This window comes from Lolium perenne, chromosome 3 (assembly GCF_019359855.2).
Source record: "Lolium perenne isolate Kyuss_39 chromosome 3, Kyuss_2.0, whole genome shotgun sequence".
NCBI classification, from domain to species: Eukaryota; Viridiplantae; Streptophyta; class Magnoliopsida; order Poales; family Poaceae; genus Lolium; species Lolium perenne.
Genome location: NC_067246.2, coordinates 55,278,740 through 55,298,041, shown reverse-complemented (window position 1 = coordinate 55,298,041; position 19,302 = coordinate 55,278,740).

The following is a 19,302-nucleotide window of genomic DNA, read 5'->3' as shown; positions in this document are numbered from 1 at the left end:
CTTCAACTCATACTTTCCGGATACTTAATCCCACCTTTATAACCACCCATTTACGCAGTGGTGTTTGGTGTAATCAAAGTACCTTTCCGGTATAAGTGATTTACATGATCTCATGGTCATAAGGACTAGGTAACTATGTATCGAAAGCTTATAGCAAATAACTTAATGACGAGATCTTATGCTACGCTTATTTGGGTGTGTCCTTACATCATTCATACAATGATATAACCTTGTCATTAATAACATCCAATGTTCATGATTATGAAACTAATCATCCATTAATCAACAAGCTAGTTAAGAGGCATACTAGGGACTCTTTGTTTGTCTACATATCACACATGTATTAATGTTTCGGTTAATACAATTGTAGCATGATATATAAACATTTATCATAAACATAAAGATATAAATAATAACCACTTTATTATTGCCTCTAGGGCATATCTCCTTCAGTCTCCCACTTGCACTAGAGTCAATAATCTAGTTTACATTTGTAAAGATATAACACCTTGGCCTTCTGGTGCTTTATCATGTTTTGCTCACGGGAGAGGTTTTAGACAACGGATCTGACACGCTCAGAAACGTATGTATTTTGTAATTCATTTGCGTCTTAACACATCACTCATTTCCAAATGAGTCGGCATTAAATATGTTTGGTCTTCTGGTGGAACCTTAATTCCGCGGTCTGAAATATGTCACTAATATTGTCACACACAATATAGCTTCAAAGTTCTGATTCTGTCGGAACTACACCAAGTTCTCAAAGAACCTCTTGACTTAACATCCTTTGTCATTGTCAAAACAATGACATACTCTGCCTTCTTTTGTAGAATCCGTCATAATATTTAGAACTCTTCTAAATCTAGCATAGACAACTTCTAGCTCATTGTGCTACCTTTTAACAACACTTAGTCTAATTTGAGATTTGAAATTTTATTTTCATATGTGACAAAACTAATATCGGTGCAACACCTTACAGCGATTTGTTTTATCATTTCTCCATACAAAACTATATATATATATATATATATCCTTGGTTCTTCTCAAGTACTCAAGAATATTCTTACTGTTTTTCAATGATCATCACATGAATCATTCTGGTACATGCTCATAACATTTTTAAGAGCACATGACATCTGATTGTGTACATATTATTTGTGATCTATAATCACTCATGTGTTTTTACTCATTGAGTGTCAGATACACTCAAGTCTTGTTAAAACTTCACATGATAAGAACATTTTCTTAATATTTCTATATTGAACTACTTCAATATCTATTTTATGTACTTTGACTTAAACTTATTATATGTTTCAATCTATCTTCATAGATCTTGACGCTAAATATGTTTCAGTCCATATCCTTTCATTGAAATTAATTTCTCAATGAAACCTTTTAATCAAGTATGTAATTACATTATTTATAACCAACTATATGTCTCAGCGCTCCCACTTAATTTCTTGCAAATGCAAGCTTCTTCATCGTCTCTGATGAAATCAAAAACTCTTTGACTATTTCATCTGGTGAAGATTCCAACTCCGTGATACTTACTTCATCCAATTGAAGTTCGTATACCTATCTAGAATTCCACGGACCAGCAAAACTCTTGGTTGTATCTTATATACACCTTTAATACACACTTCTGATAAGTAATGTATTTTGCCATCCTACTAACATATCTCATAAAGGAAATATGTAGTGATTACTAGAGTAATCCATATAGACTTTAAGCATTGTTACGGAAGATCTAATCTTTATCGTAGTCAACTCTTTGAACTTTGTTGTAAACAACTTTTCAACAAGTCGAGCTTCTTCAAGGATATTCCATCCAAGTCCATCAATTTTATAGATCCATTTACTTTCAAAAAAGTATTCATCTATCTTGGATTTCATGGCGTATAGCCATTTTAACGGAGTCAGGGCCCATCATGACTTCTTTGTTTGTAGTTGGTTTATCTTTGTTCAAAATCAATCCTTTGTTCACAAATCATTTATTTGATCACAAAGTAAACCATACCTACAAGGTTTAATATGTACTTCGATCTCCATGGCTAAAACCCTTTTGTAGTCATGGGAGCCATGATCGTCGTGGCCGCTTCCGAAACCAATTCCGATGCTGCGCTACTCTGATCATTATGCTCAGGTTCATAAACCTTATCAAAATATATTGTCCTCCCACTCAAATACTTCACTAGAAACAATTTCTCGGAAATAAGAAACATTGACAAACACTTTTGTCTTTGTCTTATGGGAAGAATTCCCAATTAAATCTCTGGGATAACCAACAAAGACATTCATCCGATTTTGGTTTGTAAACTCTTAGACCAAAATTTAAAGAAAGGACTATTAGGGTTTATACCCATGCCATAACTCGTATGGTGTCATTTCAATGGATCATGATGATGCTCTATTTAGTGTAAAAGCGGTAGTCACTAAAGCATAATCCATAAAAATATAATGGCATCATAATATTTTATCTCATCATTAATCCAACAAGGTTTGGATACATCTCTAGGATACTATATCATCATTATGATACTCCAAGAAATGTGAGTTGTAGAACAATTTTATGACTCTCTTAGATGTTTGCTAAAACTCGTAATTCAAATATTTTCACCATGATCCAATCATAGATATTTGACTTTTCTATTACGATGATTTCCACTTCATGCTGAAATTTATTTGAATCCATTCAAATGTTTCAAACTTCTTCCTTATTGAATATATCCACATATATACTCAATTCATTGTTGAAAGTTTTCATGAAGTAGAAGAATCTCCCGCACACAACTATGCCCAGTGAACCATATACATCATCATGTATTTTTCCACTAAGTTAGTTGCCCGTTCAACTCTTGGCCTATGAATGGTATTTTAATCATTCTCTTTAGAAAAGATTTTCAAGCGCCAAATGATTCAAAAATCAAATGACTCCAAAAATCCATTTACATGGAGTTCCTTCATGCGTTTCTTTCTAACATGACCTAAATGGAGGTTCCACAAATAAGTGGAATTCAAATCATTTGCCTTATGGCATTTTAGCGTCAGTGTTATGTATGTGCGTTTCACCATTAAGATTTATAATAACTTATCCATCGAACATGGAGTAATGTCATAATTTGAACAACTCATTGTTTTCATTTGACCAGAGCAAAATAAAAATTATTAAGTTCTTTATTATAAATCCTAAGGGCTAGATGGAATGCCAACGACGAACATAATAACATTTTATTTTGTTCCAGACGTGCATTCTTATCATATTCCTTGTCAGTCACTTAGGCCATTGTATTCTTGTATTGCGTTGTTTTGTATGACACTTCATACCAACCAATATAGTACTAATACCCAAGAATTTCATAGTGTGACTTAACTAGGAATACAACCATAACATGTATATCATTTATATACACCTGAGCTAGACTTTCTAGTCTTTTCTTTTCTTTTTGCCAAAATATCTTTTGCAGTTTCTCTTTTAGCTTTCCTCTTTATTCAGAATAACACATCAACTTCAATAACTTCTCGGTTTGTTGGTCAAACACCAATAACCTTGAGGTTCTTACTTTGAAGTTGATCATCATATGACAAGTGTTCCGGATTTCACTATTAGTAACCTTGTAATATGATGAATAATTTCACTCATAATTTTATCCATCAATTCATGACAACTTTCTGAGACCATGTCTGTACATGCTAGGCTCATAAAGTTTAACCTTAGTATTTGCATGTGCAAATCTGGCTTGTACCCGTTGTAAGCACACGTAGAATCTATAACACCCGATCATCACGTGATGCTTCGATACGACGAGTCTTAGCAATGGTGCATACTAAGGATGATAAATTCATGGATAAGTGAATATCGTTAGTGTCCCAATAGTTGGAGGATTGGGACACCTTGCGTCTTCAACCTTCGTACATTCCCATAAAACTTATGAGTTTATGTAGTCTCACCAAATTTATATTCTATCATCTTGCAATAAGGTCTTAGATATCACATATATCTCATACCTTGATTATTTCTGAAAACTAAATTTTCAGCTCCTTACTTTTCAAACAGATTTGAACTTCAAGTTTCACGGAGACAAGATAACTTTAGGTACTAATTGAAATCATAGCTCTTTGAATCAATAATGTGAGGTTTACTAAAAGTTTGCAATGGGACTTAATTAATTCTTGATTCTTTAACAATACGGTACCAATCCGTAAAGTTTCTTGTCAGATTTTAACAGTATTTCTATCTCAATTACAAGACTAGCGCATAGTAGTAAACGGATGCCAATACTACAAAATTAATTCAAAATACTACTCAGACTATGTTTATGATAATTAGTTCATGTTATAATCTAATTACTAATGAACTCCCACTTAATACAACATCCCTCATAGTTGTTAAGTGGTACACGATCCAAATTCACTACACCAAAAACCGATCATCACGTGAGATGATGTAGCTTCAATGGTGAACATCAACATGTTGATCATATCATCCATATGACTCGTGTTCAACCTTTCGGTTTCCGTTGTCCCGAGGCCATGTCTCAGACATGCTAGGCTCGTCAAGCAAACCCAAGTATTCCGCGTGTGCAACATGGCTTACACCCGTTGTATGTGAATCGTTGAATCTATAACATCCGATCATCACGAGATGCTTCAAACGACGAATCTTGTTACAACGGTGCATACGAGGGGAGAACACTTTATTATCTTGATATTAATGTGAGGGATCATCTTATAATGCTACCGTCGCGATCTAAGCAAAATAAGATGCATAAAGGATTAACATCACATGCAATTCATATGTGATATGATATGGCCCTTTAGTCTATGTGCCTTCGATCTTCATCTTCAAAGCACGGACATGATCTCCATCATCAACGGGCATGATCTCTATCATCGTCGGCGTAGCGTCAAGGTCCATGGCGCCGTCTTCATGGTTGTTCACCTCATGTAGCAACTATTACAACTACTTTGAAATACTACTCAACATGAAATTTAAAGACAACCATAAGGCTCCTGCCGGTTGCCACAATACAATAATGATCATCTCATACATATTCATCATCACATTATGGCCATATCACATCACCAAACCCTGCAAAAACAAGTCAGACGTCTCTAATTTGGTTTGCATATTTTACGTGGTTTAGGGTTTTCGAGTAAGATCTAATCTACCTACGAACATGAACCACAACGATGATACTAGTGTTGTCAATAGAAGAGTAAGTTGAATCTTCACTATAGTAGGAGAGACAGACACCCGCAAAGCCTCTTATGCAATACAAGTTGCATGTCGAACGAGGAACAAGTCTCATGAACGCGGTCATGTAAAGTTAGTCCGAGCCGCTTCATCCCACTATGCCACAAAGATGCAAAGTACTCAAACTAAAGATAACAAGAGCATCAACGCCCACAAAACCATTGTGTTCTACTCGTGCAACCATCTATGCATAGACACGGCTCTGATACCACTGTAGGGATTACGTTGCATAGAAAACAAAAAATTTCCTACCGCGAACACGCAATCCAAGCCAAGATGCAATCTAGAAGACGGTAGCAACGAGGGGATATCGAGTCTCACCCTTGAAGAGATTCCAAAGCCTACAAGATGAGGCTCTTGTTGCTGCGGTAGACGTTCACTTGCCGCTTGCAAAAGCGCGTAGAAGATCTTGATCACGATCGCTTCCGGCGCCACGAACGGGCAGCACCTCCGTACTCGGTCACACGTTCGGTTGTTGATGAAGACGACGTCCACCTCCCCGTTCCAGCGGGCAGCGGAAGTAGTAGCTCCTCTTGAATCCGACAGCACGACGGCGTGGTGTCGGTGGTGGTGGAGAAATCCGGCGGAGCTTCGCTTAAGCGTGCGGGATGTGGTGGAGGAGAGAGACCGCTAGGGTTTGGGGAGGGAGGGGGAGGCTAGGGCGCCGGCCAAGGGCAGCCCTAGGTGGTGCGGCCAAGTGTAGGCAGCCCCCTCCCTCTCCTCCTCATTATATAGGTGGAAATCCCCAAGTGTTGGTATCCAAGTCTTCGAATAAGACCCCAACAATGAAACCTCCCATATGTAGGGAAACCTACCCAAGGTGGGAATCCCACTTGGGGTGGGATTCCCCCCTTCCATGAGGGGGGTTGGCCGGCCACCCTAGGGGAGTCCACCTTGGACTCCTCCCCTTTAGGGTTGGCTGGCCATGCAAGGTGGAGTCCCTCCGGGACTCTACTTTCCATGGTGATTTCTTCCGGACTTTTCTAGAACCTTCTAGAACCTGCCATAAATGCACCAGATCATTTCCAAACTTGGAATATGACTTCCTATATATGAATCTTATTCTCCGGACCATTCCGGAATTCCTCGTGATGTCCGGGATCTCATCCGGGACTCCGAACAAATATTCGCACTCCATTCCATATTCAAGTTCTACCATTTCAACATCCAACTTTAAGTGTGTCACCCTACGGTTCGTGAACTATGCGGACATGGTTGAGTACTCACTCCGACCAATAACCAATAGCGGGATCTGGAGATCCATAATGGCTCCCACATATTCAACGATGACTTTAGTGATCGAATGAACCATTCACATACGATACCAATTCCCTTTGTCACGCGATATTTTACTTGTCCGAGGTTTGATCTTCGGTATCACTCTATACCTTGTTCAACCTCGTCTCCTGACAAGTACTCTTTACTCGTACTGTGGTATGTGGTCTCTTATGAACTTATTCATATGCTTGCAAGACATTAGACGACATTCCACCGAGAGGGCCCAGAGTATATCTATCCGTCATCAGGATGGACAAATCCCACTGTTGATCCATATGCTTCAACTCATACTTTCCGGATACTTAATCCCACCTTTATAACCACCCATTTATGCAGTGGCGTTTGGTGTAATCAAAGTACCTTTCCGGTATAAGTGATTTACATGATCTCATGGTCATAAGGACTAGGTAACTATGTATCGAAAGCTTATAGCAAATAACTTAATGACGAGATCTTATGCTACGCTTATTTGGGTGTGTCCTTACATCATTCATACAATGATATAACCTTGTCATTAATAACATCCAATGTTCATGATTATGAAACTAATCATCCATTAATCAACAAGCTAGTTAAGAGGCATACTAGGGACTCTTTGTTTGTCTACATATCACACATGTATTAATGTTTCGGTTAATACAATTGTAGCATGATATATAAACATTTATCATAAACATAAAGATATAAATAATAACCACTTTATTATTGCCTCTAGGGCATATCTCCTTCAGAAGGATGGTGGGAACAACAACTCGAAGCTGACAAGACATTCGACCACATCTTCCTGTAATCCTGACAAAGTTTCTGGATCCATTACCTTCTGAGAAATTGCGTTGAGGAATGCACATATCTTCACAATGGCTAGTCGAACATTTTCTGGTAGAAGTCCCCTCAATGCAACCGGAAGCAATTGTGTCATAAGCACGTGACAGTCATGGGACTTCAGGTTCTGGAATTTTTTCTCCTTCATATTTACTATCCCCTTTATATTCGACGAGAAACCAGACGGAACCTTGATACTGAATAGGGCTTCAAAAAAGATCTCCTTCTCTTGTTTGGTAAGAGCGTAGCTGGCAGGCCCTACAAACTGCCCTGGATGATTGCCGTTTCGTCCTTTATGAAGTTCCTGGTCCTCCCGTGCTTCTGGTGTATATTTTGTCTTTCCATACACGCCCAGAAAACCTAGAATATTCACACAAAGATTCTTGGTCAGGTGCATCACGTCGATTGCAGAGCCGACTTCCAGGACTTTCCAATATTCTAGCTCCCAAAAAATAGATTTCTTCTTCCACATGGGCGCGTGTCCGTCATCGTCTTTCGGAACAGGTCGACTGCCTGGACCCTTTCCAAAGATAACATTTAAATCCTTCACCATGTCAAATATATCAGCACCACTACGGGGGACAGGCTTCGGACGGCGGTCTGCCTCGCCATCGAAATGCTTGCCTTTTTTCCTTAAGGGATGCTTGCGCGGAAGGAAACGACGATTGAACGGGTACACAACTTTTTTGCTTTTTCCCAAATATTTACTTTCAGTCTCATCTAAACAGTGTGTGCATGCATTGTATCATTTGTTCGTCTGTCCTGAAATGTTACTGAGAGCAGGCCAATCATTGATGGTTACGAATAGCAACGCTCGTAGGTCAAATTCTTGCTCCGTGTGCTCATCCCACACACGTACACCTGGTTTGGCCCACAACTCCAAAAGTTCATCGACTAATGGCCTTAGGTACACATCAATGTCGTTGCCCGGTTGCTTTGGGCCTTGGATAAGCACTGGCATCATAATGAACTTCCGCTTCATGCACAACCAAGGAGGAAGGTTGTAGATACATAGAGTCACGGGCCAGGTGCTGTAACTGCAGCTCTGCTCCCCAAAAGGATTCATGCCATCTATACTTAGACCAAAGTATAAGTTCCTTGCCTCACCTGCAAAATCCTGGAACTCTCTCCCGATGTTTCTCCACTGCCGACCATCAGCGGGGTGCCTCAACATCGCGTCTTTCTTACGTTCTTCCATGTGCCATCGCAACAACTTGGCATGCTCTTTGTTTCTAAACAAACGTTTCAACCGTGGTATTATTGGAGCATACCACATCACCTTCGCAGGAACCCTCTTCCTGGGTGGCTCGCCCTCAACATCACCAGGGTCATCTTTTCTGATCTTATACCGCAATGCACCACATATCGGACATTTATTCAAATTCTCGTACTTCTCACCGCGGTAGAGGATACAGTCATTAATGCATGCATGTATCTTCTGCACATCTAATCCTAGAGGGCAGACAAGCTTCTTTGCTTTATATGTACTGACGGGCAATTCATTATTTCTTGGAAACAGCTTCTTTAATATTATCATCAATTTCTCAAATCCCGAGTCAGTCACACCGACCTCTGCCTTCCATTTCAGCAATTCCAATATGCTACCCAGCTTTCTATGCCCATCTTCACAACCTGGGTACAACAATTTGTGGTGGTCCTCTAACATCTTGTCGAACTGCAACCTCTCCTTATCCGTGCCACAGTCTCTTCTTGCATCAGAAATGGCCCGACGAAGATCATCATCAACAGGATCATCTGATGCCTGTTCTTCACCTTCTTCTTCTTCATTGTCGTCCATTGCGGTATCAAAGCATTCAGAGAACATAGATCGGTACTGGTCATCATTATCTTCTTCTTCATCGCCGTCTTCCATCATAATCCCTTCTTCTCCGTGCTTGGTCCAAACATTATAGCTGGACATGAATCCAAACCGAAGCAGGTGGCTCTTAATGTCTCTTGAGCAAGAGTAATCCTTCTCGTTCTTACATTTTAGACATGGACAGCACATAAAACCTTGCTTCGACTTGTTGGCCTCGGCCACAAGCAGGAAAGGATTCACGCCCTCTCTGAAAGCGGGAGCACATCAGTTACCGTACATCCATGGATGACTCATCTGCATCATAAGTACAATTATATATGTATCCGATGCAATCACCTTGCTAAAATTAGTATTGTACGGACTATGCATATATAGTCGAGAAAATAGTTGCTAACCTTTTAGGATCAAAAAGAGGAAAAATCTTATCAAATAAAACCAAGTGGCATCCCTCTCACAAGCATTTCATCAAACACCTCTTGTGCACATGTCGAAAAAATGAGCTAGCATACACCTCCACCTTCACCACCAAGGAAAAAATGAGGTGGGGGGTGGCTGGCTGCTTGTCTATATATATAGGCATGGCCATTTTGTCGCGGGCCGTATTACGACCCGCGACAAAAGGGGTGCCGACCCCTTTTGTCGTGGGTCGTAATACGGCCCGCAACAAAAGGCCGCGACAAAAGCCTCTGCCGGATTCGGAGCGATGTGACCACCCCATTTGTCGCGGGTGCAGGCGCGCCCGCGACAAATGGCTCCCACGGAAACCCTATTTTCCACTAGTGGTACCGTTGAACACAAAGTAATTTATATCAAGTGGAGTTTTGGATTTTCCCATTCATCGACTCCGCCACACCTTAAATTTATTCCTGGCTCCGCCGCTATAACCATAACATCACACACCCAAGATAAAATGAGTTTACAAATTAATAAATAAGACTTTGCATGATACCATATCTAAGTTACTTTTCAGTAGTAATATGGACTAGTAAATTATGCATGACATCACCTTATGTTACCCCCTACTATAAGCAAGCTTAGTTTAAAGCGTTCATATCTTCGAGAGAGCTCTGGAATCGTGCCGGTGATGAGAAGGATGCCCTGAAAAGTAGAGAGTCGTTTACCTATCTGTCTGTCGTGGCCTTTTGCCCTTTTGCGCTGGCTAGCGGCGAACCGCAGGGGCACCGATTAATGCAATAATCCTAGCTAGGGAAAACTGAATATATATACTTTCTATTCGATCAGCAATACCTGCCGCATGGTGGACGACTCTATCGCCCAGCGGCGAGCATCACGCAAAGGACGCGCAGCACCGGCCGAAACAGGTACTTGTACACGCGGCCTCACTTATCTGCTTCACAGATTGACCCTGGATATGATACGACCTTGTTGACATATAACCAGCTTGACCGACACGTACCATCTTGAATTCTAGATCGCTACCACATCCCGGTCGTTGTCGACGTGGTCGGTCGATGTGCAGATCAAAATTAACTACCAACCTGACTATCACAAACAGTGACACAGACGTCCTTGCGACTCACTCTCGTTTTCGGCGGCATTCAAGTATTTCAATCGACCATTTTGTTGCAGCGGTTCATCAGCTGTGCAGCTAGGCTATGAACAGGTACTACGTTGCCGGTTCGCCGCACTGTCAAAGCGACGTTTTTTTTTTTTTGCGAGGAAAGCGACGTTTGAATGGCCTACTTAATATTGTAAGTGTCAATGAATATAAAGTTATACGAACTTAATACTAAATCTTCGATACTTAATATAGATTGGATGGAGTATTATAATTTAGTCGGTACAAGTCACGTAGCAACGAAGATACTAATGATTAGCCAATTATTCATATTTGTTTGCATTTACATCCTTCTTTAAAATTGCTAAATATTCATATTGTAGTGATAACGATTGACCTTGAACATCTATTTTTCTAGTAAATTCATTGGTTTTAGATAAATACCACGTTGGGCTACATAAGGATGCTCTTGTAATAGCTTTATTATTCACTACATTATATATAGTTTACATTTATACTTCCTTTAATCCATAATAAGTGTCGTGGACACACTTCTTATGTATACGAGGGAGTAACATATTTGCTACCTTGCAATTGTTGGATCTAATAATATCATGCCACACAGTGCCGAATGGTCCATAACTCCAGAGGGAGAGCACATGCATGAATAAGGTATTAATGATAAAACACATTTTACATGGGCAAACATGGCTGTCCATGCTAGGAGTGGCATACAAAGTGGATAAACCAATTTTTAGAATTACTGCTAGTTTTATTGATTGATAATAGTTAAAATACAGTTTAAGTATTGGGGCTCAAGTAGTCAAGAATGGAGACAGACATACATGCCACTTGTCGCTCTAGCGAGAGCAAGTGCTTAATAGTTTGATTCTAATGTAGAGAGATCATTGAAGAGATTGTCTAGATTTTTAAGACTAAGATTTTCTTATTTGGAGATGATAGTAATATTTCCCACCATCCATTGCTCTTATCATAAATCTTGTTCATATGTTGCATGTAGAGTTGGTATCTCCTATCTTGCATCACTTCCACCATGTCCAAACGAGCCAGCTAACCTCGCAACCTTGAAATTATGGCAGTTGACACCTTATCGGCGAATGGAGTGGTTGGTGGACAAGAGAGAATCGACAATGGGTTTAGCTGATGGAGTCTCGGATGAGTACATCTTATTGTTGTCCTCTCTAGGAGGAAAGAAACCGCAGCACCCGTGAGGTGAATAGGTCAATAACGTCTTTTAACAAACCTGGATGTCGCGTAAAGAAGGTAGTGTCACACTCTTTGTTTTCATCTATGTACATGACACCAAATCACTTTCAACTCCATATGACACTAAAACAAACAACTTCAAAGCATTTAACTACTACAAATAGGTACCACAAGGATCTTAAACTTTTAAAATTTATGTGTACCGTTGGCAAATAACATATTAGTGAGAGGTATGAGGTGAGATGTACTCCCCTTATAAAGAAAGAAAATTTATGTGCATCGCTATAGTGACTGTCAACAATGTGTATGTTATGAGGAAAATTAAAAACATGTTAATTTGTAGATGGTATTAATTATTAGCCAGTTATTTATATTTGATCACATTTACATCCTTCTATGGAATCAGTAATATATTTAATTTTATCTTTATTTCGCATCCCTATTAGAACAATTAAAAATGCCATCTTATTGAAGACACTATTGATTATTACTATCCAACTATTCATATTTGATAACATTTACATACTTTTTTGGAAGCATTAAAATATTTATTGTTATCTTCATTTCGCACCCTTATTTAGAACCATTAAAAAAATTCTATATTATTGTAGATATTATTAATTATATTCAGTTATTCATAATTAATTACATGTACATCCATATTTGGAATCGCTAATTATTCATACTACGGTGATAATGACTGATCACATATATCTATTTTTCTACTGATTATATTGTTTTGGATATAATTAACATATTGATTTCCATAAGGATACTCTAATAGACAACAAAATTATGCATACATTCTAACCTGCTTATTCATTACGTATTATCTACTTTTTTCGCATATTAGTACCTTCTTTGCGTAATTCTGTTGCGCTTGTTGGGTGCAAAAACATATCCTTCTATATAATGCCTAATGTGCCATAAAACCCTAGGAGAGCGTAGACATGTAGTAACGGTGATAAAATAGACATTACATGGTCAGACATGTTAGTCCAATATCAGAGTAGCCTAGAGTATAGACTTATCTATTTATTTAGTATTCTAGACATTTTAGTCAATTGATAATAGATCGAATACAAGTTAAGTCTATCAGTTTAAGTAGTCAAGATTGGCGACAAACCAACATGTTGGTACTTTCCCTGGCTAGAGCATGTGCTTAATAATTTGATTCTAATGTAGAAAGACCACTGACGAAGTTTTTGAGATCTTCTAGACTAAGATCTTCTTTTGAGAATATAATATTTACATCCATCGAATTCAATTAGTTGTGACCATGTTGGTAATGTTTGTCGAACTCCTTAAAGGAAAGCGTCGATAGTTGGTTTGGATGCGCATCTCAAATGATTACATCTTTGTGATGTCTCTCTCTAGGAGGAGGGCAACCCTAGCACCAGTGATGTTTGAGAGGTCAGCAACGCCTTTGAACAAACCTCATGTCGCTTGAGGCTGCCTTCCTAATTAAGCGACGTGATGGTTTGTACAAAGGAGTTTTTGATCTCTTTGCCCTCACTAGGGTGCTATCAAGGGCATTTACAACTGGGAGAGGGAGGGGTGGGTGGGAATGGATGACCCCTAGGAATGGGCCACCCCTATCAATTTATAGTACGAACCCGCAATAACATGTACGGCACATTTTATGCTAATTATGCTTAGTCAATGTACATTAGGCAAGGCATAGCGGGAGATTGCCTAAAGGGCCAAGCCCACCAACAAGGGAAGTTACCGGTCTTCATTTTTCAAACCTGGCAACAATCTACAGGGTTAAGCCCACCAACAAGAGAAGTCGCAAATCTTGATTTTTTCATACATCCACGATTGTAATGTATAGATAATAGACTCGATTGCATAGACCTTTAATGTACATGAGGCTAAAATCCATTACGGCTCGACGGTCCAGACTTCTACACTACTAGGTTTTCGTTTATTGCTGCCATGTGTGTTATGGCATTGGTTTGACATCATGCATCACCCACCATTTCGAAGCATTGTATGTCCCGTATTGTGGATCGGTGTCTCATTGTGATAGAGCAGCTACTTTTGGTCTATAGGACTCATGACTCAAGGTACCAATCCCATCCCCCACCATTGTAGGTCACGCGAGTGTGGACTAAAGTGTCAAGGTATATTATCATTAGTACACATTTTCTTTTTAATTTGCTAGGTTGATTAAAAATTGCATATTTTTATTTTTTTAAAATGAATTACATATCGGTTTGTTTACATTTGAACTAAAATAGCTCTAAAATTCTCTTTCGATCAGATTACCGACTTGTTTCATGAGCCTAATAGTCATATAGCTGCCATCATAGAAACTAAATTGTAGCTCTAATTTGAACTACAATATGTGATTGTTAAACTTCGGTTCATATTAATTATATAGTATTGATAGGTTCTTGTGTTATATCTTCAGTGCGGATCTATGTGGTCGTCATCCTCTTTGCCCGCTATACTCACGAGGAGATCACTCATCAGTTTGGGCGCCATTAGCCAACCCCATTGTTGATGCTTTCCTATCAGTAGCTCCACATATAGCTCCATTCGTCGATAAGGCAACAACTCCCAAAATTGCATGGCTACAAGGTAGCTCCGTTCGACATGCATAACATGATGCAGAATAAGAGAAAAAACTCTCCATCCAACATATAAAGGAGGTGAAGGATGAGAACCAATAGATGGCAGCGGATCCTATATTATCACAAGAAAGTGGTGAAGATCTTGACAAGCTCTTCAATGATATCGGGCGGGTCCAACAGGACATTAAAAATCGTCTACTTTCATTGTGTCACGACAACCAAGATAGTATTAATGGCCCAAGTAAAACACACAACATGCTATTACCAAGAGGTCCATTGTTGGGTTTATTGAATACTGTTGCTTAATGGGTGAAATCGTTTTGGCCTCACTATCTTCGGCATCACCCATTGTTTTTGTTTCCACTACCATCACCACCAAAACAAAATTTTGCATCATTATATTATTATGCATGTCCAACAGGCACCAGTAGCTTTGGTGTGAAAACTAGTTTCCCCTCCATAGCTCATTGAAAACTACCCAAGTAATTCCAACCCAATGCAAATACCATAGTGCAACACAAGGAATCATTGGTATGGTGCACGCGCCTTTCGGGACTAGCACCACCACGTGTCGCATCGCTAGATCACCTCCCCTCCCCCATGCGCGCACGTCTAAACCACACATGCATGTCTTGCAACGCATCACTAAGCGACAACCCATGCCCCCACTCGGGACCTTGTGTCATCAACTTTGTGTAGTCGTGCACTGAGTGGGAGTATCTAGAGCACGCGTGAGCTCCACTTCCAGCATGGGGTGGGCCCTGGTGCAGACTAAAATCAACTCTACTGGATATCGCGTTGATTCCTTGTGGTAAGGATTCATCATGGGTCTCGAATGTGTTCGAGGCCAGCTCTCACATATGTTCTCTTACTCGTAATTCCGGTTCTACGCCATGCCTCATGTACGCATGCACTACCTGATGAGTGGTAATTCCATTCATTTTATGTTTGTTTAAACCCGAAAATTCACTAGATATTGATGAGGTTATTTCTCGAATCTGTCACTAATCACTAATTAATGCATAGATGTGCAAATCTCTAGTAATTTGTTTCCTTGCAGCATGTTTTTGTCATGATATGTAAGCATACATGGGAAGGATCACATGATACAATTGTCCAAGTTTAGAGGGGTACTAGTACGGCAGGCACTGACCGTACCGTTCGGCCATAGCTTACGGTAGTGGCTCTGCATGATAAAACGGAACAACTTTTGTGAATGGCTCAACTGAAAATTCACAACAGGAGATCTTTCAAACCTTACATTTGCCCAATGCCCTACAAGAAGATACCATAGCCGCCAGAGCACCGCCCATCCATTCGTCGACGCCAAAGCTCTGACGAAGCCATCACCACCATCTATGTAGTCATTTTTTTACTCTTCTTCAGTTGCCATCATACTTATACTATGTATTCCTTAGCGATTGCCGATATCGTAAGACTATTTATAATTTGTTTATTGATAGTTTTATGGTGTTTATGATTGATGATCTAATCATGCGTCAATAGGCCTCGCGGGGTGAGGGCTAAGGCCTAGCCTCGCAGCATAAGTACACTTTAATATAGATTGCTGGTGTGATCTATTGTTTTATCACTTGTCTTTGCATTGACCGTAGAACTTCTGGTACCTAAGATCCTAAAAAATCGATAAAGGTAAAGATATTTATAGGGGAAATTTGCTAGCTACTCACCAGACCCTGGATGTGAGTAAACGAGAGTAACTTACTGTACGGGATTATAAGGTCAGAGCGTATCTCTAAGTTTCTTATAACCCGAACGGAGAGAGTAGTTGAATAGTATAATTATCCAGTATTTTCATTTGCCACATGTGTACAACCGGACCCACTTATCCGCTTCAGAGTTTGACCGCGTCCCGCGTTTCTGGATACGGCCTTTGACGGGCACCACCGCCTTTGACCGTTTTTAACACCAGGAAGAGAAATCCGCTTTTTAATTTCGTCAGCTTAACCGACACGTTCTGTCTCGATCGCTAGCACGTACCTGTCGTTTTCGAGGTGGTCGGTCGATGTGAGATGATTCAAAGAACCAACGGGATTATGCCAAACAGTTACGTGGACGTCCTTGTGACTCTTTTCGGTGGCAGTCAAGTATTTTTTTCAACCGACCATTTTGTTGCAGCGCTTCATCAGATGTGCAGCTAGGCTATGAACACGCTACTCCCTCTATGTACGTCGCTGGTTCGCCACACTGTGCGTGGATGGATAGACAGAGACGGGTGGTCTCGTACGCGCCTTTGGGCCGGCCAAAATAAACAGTCGAAAAACGGACACTTTCAAGTGCTATTTTTTAGGTTAGGGCATCTCCAGCGGCGCGAAGCATTTTAGCATCCGCGCGCGTCCGTTTGCGTCGATCCTTTTGGTCGAAATCGACCGCGCGTCCGTTTGCATCGGGGTGGCTCCAGCGGCACGATGCATTTTTGTAGGACGAATCATTTTTTTTAAATATGAAACATAGTTTACATACTTAAAACATAAAAAGTAAACCTAAACGCCTACTGCTCCTCGTCGCTGTGCTGCTCCTCGTCGCTGTCGAGCACGATGAGCTCCGGTATGACCCAAGGCCAGTTGCCATCCGGGGGAACGTACGCCGGGCGCGCCGCCGTCGGTGCTCGAGGTTGAGGAGGCTGCGGCTGTGGCGGCGGTGGAGGCGCCAGGTGCTGTGGTTGTGCCGGCGGTGGAGGCGCCCAGTACTGCGGCTGTGGCGGCGGTGGAGGCGCCCAGTGCTGCGGCTGTGGCGACGGTGGAAGCGCCCAGGCCTGCGGCTGTGGCGGCGGTTGAGGCGCCCAGTGCTGCGGCTGTGGCGGCGGTTGAGGCGCCCAGTGTTGCGGATGTAGTCGTCGCTGTCGTCCTTCACCTCCTCGCTATGGTACGCGAGCGCCTCGATGTAGTCATCGTCATCGTCGTACACGGCGTAGGCTTCATCGTCGTCGTCGTCCTCGCGGTCGTCGGCGTCGTTGTGCTGCGCCTGGTGACGTCGCGTCTGCGCCTGCTGACGACGGGCCGGCGGTGCAGGGCCGAAGGGGTAATCCCTGTCGCCCATGAAGCCTGCCCTTCGTCTCATGTTCGTCTCGTGGACAGGTACGTACGCCAAAGCTCCGAGTCGATGGCGTATGCCGGATCGTCGCGGAGGTCCGCCGGCAGATACCGCCTCCTGCGCCGGATCTCCGCCGTCCGTTCAGGCTTACGCGCAGGTACTGGAGGGATGGGCACCCGGCGGCAGCTGAGCCGCCAGCCGCCAGGCAGCTGCACGCCGGCCCAGGCGTCATCGCACGGCATCCATTTGCCGTGCATGAGCCTCCCCACCGTGACGGGGAGCGGCACCCTCTTGCAGCCGCTGCCAGAGGCCTCGAAGTCGTTTTTCTTCCCCATGGCGCTACGGCGGTGGTGGTGCGAGTGGAGGCGTGGTGTGGGTGAAGGAGCGACGCGGCCGGTGGACTTTTAAGGACGGCCACGCGCGGGATACGATGCCATTGAAGGCGGTGCAGAAGCCCAGCCGCCGCCCGCTGAAACGAGTACAGCACGCGACCGTTGTGAACCCCAAGTGGAAGGTGTGATGCGTACAGCAGTAAGTTTCCCTCAGTTAGAAACCAAGGTTTATCGAACCAGTAGGAGTCAAGAAGCACGTTGAAGGTTGATGGCGGCGAGATGTAGTGCGGCGCAACACTAGGGCTTCCGGCGCCAACGTGGAACCTGCACAACACAACCAAAGTACTTTGCCCCAACGAAACAGTGAGGTTGTCAATCTCACCGGCTTGCTGTAACAAAGGATTAGATGTATAGTGTGGATGATGATTGTTTGCAGAGAACAGTAGAACAAGTATTGCAGTAGATTGTATTCGATGTAAAAGAATGGACCGGGGTCCACAGTTCACTAGTGGTGTCTCTCCCATAAGATAAATAGCATGTTGGGTGAACAAATTACAGTTGGGCAATTGACAAATAGAGAGGGCATGACCATGCACATACATGATATGATGAGTATTGTGAGATTTAATTGGGCATTACGACAAAGTACATAGACCGCTATCCAACATGCATCTATGCCTAAATAGTCCACCTTCAGGTTATCATCCGAACCCCTTCCAGTATTAAGTTGAAAACAACAGACAATTGTATTAAGTATGGTGTGTAATGTAATCAATAACTACATCCTCGGACATAGCATCAATGTTTTATCCCTAGTGGCAACAGTACATCCATAACCTTAGAGGTTTCTGTCACTCCCCCAGATTCACGGAGACATGAACCCACTATCGAGCATAAATACCCCCTCTTGGAGTTACTAGGCAAAACTTGGCCAGAGCCTCTACTAATAACGGAGAGCATGCAAGATCATAAACAACACATAGATATAAATTGATAATCAACATAACATAGTATTCTCTATCCATCGGATCCCAACAAACACAACATATAATATTACAGATAGATGATCTTGATCATGTTCGGCAGCTCACAAGATCCGACAATGAAGCACATAAGGAGAAGACGACCATCTAGCTACTGCTATGGACCCATAGTCCAGGGGTGAACTACTCACTCATCACTCCGGAGGCGACCATGGCGGTGTAGAGTCCTCCGGGAGATGAATCCCCTCTCCGGCAGGGTGCCGGAGGCGATCTCCTGAATCCCCCGAGATGGGATTGGCGGCGGCGGCGTCTCTGGAAGGTTTTCCGTATCGTGGCTCTCGGTACTGGGGGTTTCGCGACGAAAGCTATTTGTAGGCGGAAGGGAAGGTCAAAGGGCGTCACGAGGGGCCCAGATGACAGGGTGGCGCGGCCAGGGCT